At 25.1% G+C, this 5,473-nt stretch overlaps 1 protein-coding gene across 7 annotated transcripts in view; it reads left to right on the plus strand.

The window, feature by feature from the left end:
* The window catches only part of LOC117174290 (catenin delta-2), a 122,607-nt gene that overhangs the window by 55,198 nt on the left and 61,936 nt on the right, over positions 1–5,473 (plus strand). The window lies entirely within an intron of this gene.

Consider the following 5,473-nt stretch of genomic DNA (forward strand, 5'->3'; position numbering starts at 1 on the left):
ACAAGTGTATCAAGGTAAAGTAAATGGCAACGTGCCCAGAGGTAGACCGCGGAAAGAATGGTTAGAATGTGTGAATGAGACCCTACTTAGAAGAGACACAAGGAGCCACAGAAACACGAGAGTCTGCATGAAAAAATGCATGGACATAAAAGAAGCTAGAGAAGTATGCCAGGACAGGAAAGTATGGCGGCAAATAGTTAATAAAAAGAGTGTCAGTAGAGTGAATGACGCATGAAACAAAAGACCTTGGCCACTAATGGACCCAAGTGGGAAACCTTACATAACGATTTCGTGAGATTCTTCGCTTGGGGTGATTGCTAGAGAGATTGATCAACAACCTGGGTCGGAGCAGTGTTGCGGAACGAACGTGTTATTTACTTAAATAGCACGAGAATTCTGGATCAATCTGAAAAATCTCTATCTCTTCCACACACTACTCCTTTCCCCTGCCGAGTGAGTCACGCCTATCCCGAAAGGGAAATGGCTTAATGGTGTAATAATAATAATAACTTTCCCAAAAAAATGTTTGTACACTTTTTTTATTATTTTATCTCCTTTTTTTAAATTAATTAAAACCACCTAGTCTAGTTTTACTAGTTTTGTCTAGTTTTTCAATTTGAGGGAAAACAAAATTTTTTATGCAAAATAAAAATTTGGAATAACTATTTATTTGTTAACAGGTTTTAAATAATTAATTTCGAGCTAAAATTAAATTTTGAGATCTGAGAGCAAGGGAATAAGTATTATCAGTTTCGTTTTAAAGTTATTTCAATATAATTTGCTTAAAATTCTTGAGAAACTTAAAAAAGATTTTTTTAAATTTCAGATGTATTGAAAAAGAATCTAGAAAATTTGAAACATTTCTTTATTTTACAGGATTTTACCAAATCTTAAGAAAAATTCGAGTCGGTTTAAAATAATTTTACGCATTTAGAAGTTTTAAAAATATTTTATAAATTTTTAGAAGTCTTATCAAGTATAAAAATATTTGTAATCACTTTACAATATCCTAAAGCATTTTTAAATTGACTCGAATTTTTTATAAAATAGATAAAAAATTGTCTTTATATTTTCTAGATTCTTTTTTGAAAGTTTATTTTTTCATACAAAAATTGTTAAAAATTTTCCTATAAATCTAAAGAAAATGTTACCCTTCTTTTGAAACCTTTTAAACTTCTTCAAAAGCTTCTTTTTTTTAATCGAATTTTTTTTTTAAATGCCCTAAAATGTACTCAATTTTTTGACATTTTTATAAATTTTTTGAAAGTTTCTTTTAAAATTAATTCTTGTAAATAAAAAAATCATGTATAATTTTTACAAAAATGTAAATTTTGTTAAAAATTGTTTGACATATTTTAAAATTATTCTTTATTTTTTAATCTTCTTAGAACTTATCAATCTTTTAAATATGTTTCCAGATTATTAAATTTTTTCTGGAATTAAAAAAAAGTGCATACATTTCTAAACTTTCCAAATATCTTTTAAAATGATTGATATTTTTCCTAACGTTGAAAAAATTCTTTATAATTCATATTAAAAATTGTCTTAAAATCTTCTGGATGTTTTTTCTCGCAACTTTGGAAGGCTTTCAAAATGTTTTTAAATATTCTCTTAAAATTAATTTTTTTAAATAAAAATGATTTGTAATTTTCCGAGGAGTCTGGAAAATTCTATCGTTCTCTTGAAACCTTTAAAAATGCTTAAAAAGCTTCTTTTTTTAAACCTTCAAAAATCTGTTATAAAAAAATGTAGTCGAACAAGTTTTGAATTGTTTCAAGATTTCTAAATATCTCTTAAATTTCTTGGAATTTTTTCTAAAATTTTGTAATCTTGCAAAATTGGAAAAATATTCTACAAAATCTTCTACGTTCTGTTTTGAAATTTTAGGCAATGTTTTGAATTTTTTCTTAGAATTTATTTTTCAAAATAAAAATTCATTTGAAATTTTCCATGAATCTTAAGAAAATTGTAGTATTCTCTGGAAACCTTTCAACATTTTTTTTAAAAGCTTCTTCTTAAAAGTCACAAAAAATTTACATTCAGAATAACAATTTGAAATCTTTAAAAGTTGTACATTGTTTTTGAATCTTTCAAAAATGTATAAATATCTGTTAAACTTATACGATGTCTTAGTTGTAAAATGTTGAAATCTTGCAAAATTGCATGAATATTCTTTAAAATCGTCCATATTCTTTTTCGAATTTTTAGGAAATGTTTTTAATTTAATTTTTTTTTTCAATTTTCTCGTACAATTCATTTTTCAGAATAAAAAATTATTTCAAATTTTCTCATGAATATGAAGAAAAATTCATTATTCTCTTGATACCTTTTAAAATTCTTTCAAAATCTTCAAAAAACTACATTTTGTTTTAAATTTATTTCAAAACTTCTAAACATTTCAATTATTTTCGAATATTTTTCAACTTCTAAATATTTTTTACAACAATTTCGTTGTCCTGCAACATTTTTAATCTACAAAATATAAAAATTGTCTTTATTTTATCAAAATTCTTTTTTGATATATTTTGAAATCTGCAAAGAAGAAGTTCACAAATTCTATTGTGATATTAAAATGTTAAAAACCGAAATATGTGACAATATTGAAAAACCATTTGCAAATTAAATTTTCTCTTTTATCAATAAGGTTTAGAAACATCTAGAAATAAATTTTATCATGAAATAAAATTACTCGTATGGAAATTTGTATTTAAATAATTGATTGTGCAGAAATTCGTTATTGTTTTTAATATAGATAAACAAATTGAAAACAGTCAATAAAAGTCATATTCACGCAGTTTCGTTACCAATCAGGCTTTCGATTAAGATTGTTGATATTGAAAACAAAGCCTTAAAATTTAATGACTGTATAACTTCAGATTAAACTTTTAGATTAAATTGAAATTTTTCCAAATTGAATTAAAACATTTTTCTAATTTAAAATATTCGAATAGTTTTTTTGTTCAGCGCATTTAAAAGCAATTAGTTTAGAATTGAAACTCTGTTAAAATGGTTAAAATTGTACAATTTCAAAATTAATGATATTATTTTTATTTTATTATTATTGCCCTTTAAGACTACAATTTTATCACAAATTCAAAGACTTTTCTTAATAAAAATTTAAATTAGAAAACATTTTAAATCGAATAACGAAAAGTTCGAAATTAATCAAAATGGGCGATTTTTAAAATGAAATAGTTCAAAAAAGAATGTATACATTATGGTATTTAAAACTGAATACCCTAATATTTGTGGAACTTTAAATTCAAATGGTTTAAGCTGGTCCAGTACTTATAAAAATAAACTTACGTTTCTATGTGCGCGATTTTCAAAAAAATTAAAAAATTTAGAATATAAAACGGCTTGGATTCTTGAGCAATTTGAAGGTGACATTACAGAACTAGATAACCAAAAAATAGGAATTTTTCAGGAGAGCGAAAAAACATTCTTCTAACTCGAAGTCATCATTTAAAGATAAGATATAAGTCCACTTTCGGGATGACGTGCTGCTGATTTGAGACCAAAAAAATTTGATTAGAAAAACCTCTCTAGTTTGGAGAAAATAGTACAATTTGAAAATAATTTAATAATTTAAAATTCATCCATCGAAAATTGGACAATATCGAATTGATTTTTGTTTGAAATTGAATAATTTAACATTGCAAGGTTTAGTTTAGTCACTTTTTAGAATATTGAAAATTGAATAATTTCATAATAAAAGATTCTAAAATTATCTCGAATTAGAAACTCTAATTTTTTAACAATTTTATTTAGAAAATGGACAATTTCCAATTAATTTTCATTTAAAATTGGATACTTTAACATTAAGACTTGATATTTAAAGTCCATTTATTTCAGAAAAGTATAGGTAATCTTAATATAAATTTTTGGAATTTTTTGTTTCAAAAAATGTTTTTTTTTTCCACTTTTTGAAAAGTGAAATGTCACTGGCAAGCAATCTCCGCAACGAATTACAATTTTTTAATGATGACAGGGAATTTTCTAAAAAAATTATAATTCTAAGAAACAACTTGATTTAGAACAAAGAAATAAAAAAATCTCTGTTCCAAGTCAGAGTCCCTACAATTTGAAACTTTCCTTTTACATATTTAGGAAAAACGGAGTATCTTGGTACAGGGAATTTTGGAAATTCGTTTGATTGTGCGTTGGTGTAGGGTATTTCCTATGTAAAAGAAATATAATTCTAAGTTTGAACAAGGAAGAAATAATTTAAATAGAAAAAAAATGCCCATTAATAATTATGATTTTGACTTTAGAACAGGGAATCTCGTAAAGATTTATATTTTTGTCTTGAAAGAGGATATATTTACAAAGTTTCAGATAATTGTTAACGTGAAACGGGGAATTATTTGTTCCAAGGAAAAATTAGAATTTACGAAATTCCCTTTTCCAGATTCTTTTCCCCTTTTCAGAATTTGAATGAATTACATATTTGGTGCTTCATATGAATATTAATGAATTCACAATAATTATCATACATTTCCAGGAATTTTCCTATAATTTGTATAATTTTTCCGGTGAACTTACAGAAATTTTCGGTAAATTTCTACATATTTTGGTAGGTTTTAGATCATTTTCAAGAATTTAATTTCGGAAGTTAAAGATCACGTCTCTAGCCTATTCCCTAAGTTTCCATCGGAATTCAAAGTTTCTATGAAAGCACTGTCAGGTAATTTTTTTTTTTTAGAACTATATTTTTTTCTGTGATCCTTAAATTATTTTTTTTCTGTTTTAAAACAGTTATTTGATTGAAATGCGAAAAGTAATTTAAATCTTTTAGTCTCGTTTAGAAGAAATCTTTCAACTAAAACGATTATTATTTATCAAGATATAATTTATCTTTTACTCATTACAGGATAAATAAAGAGATTATAGAATATAGAATGTTAAAGTATGCATTTTTTCATATTCAATTTACAAATTATAGAAATTATTAGTTGAAAATTCAGATGTTAATTCAGTTTGAGAATTGGAAAGAGCAATGGTCATAAAACGGATTTCTCGAGGGGTGTACCACTCGAATTTTTGAATGTATACCAGATTACAAAGCATTACTAAAGCTTTCAAAAGGTTTCAAAATGTTTCAAAGATTTTAAAATATTTGAAGGGCATGTGACACAGCTAAATACCTATATTACCGACCACAGTTTTTCAGTTCACTGAATGTTTTTTTGAACCTAAGAACTTTTTTTGTAAATATAATATCGAGCTGAAACTTTGGGAAATGTATTAGAGTAAAATAAAGTACGTTTAGATACTGCATTTTAGTAGGAACTTCACTGAAAATTATTTCATCTTTTTTCTGAACCTCAACATTTTTTAAACGTTCGAACTTTTTTTATACATAAAATATTGGTCTCAAACTTTGAGAAATGCAAGAGCCGAAAGAAAACTACGTTTAAGTACAAAGCTTAACAATAAAAGATGTAAAAAAATATATTTTAACAATCAATTC

Source organism: Belonocnema kinseyi, chromosome 6 (assembly GCF_010883055.1).
Source record: "Belonocnema kinseyi isolate 2016_QV_RU_SX_M_011 chromosome 6, B_treatae_v1, whole genome shotgun sequence".
NCBI lineage: Eukaryota > Metazoa > Arthropoda > Insecta > Hymenoptera > Cynipidae > Belonocnema > Belonocnema kinseyi.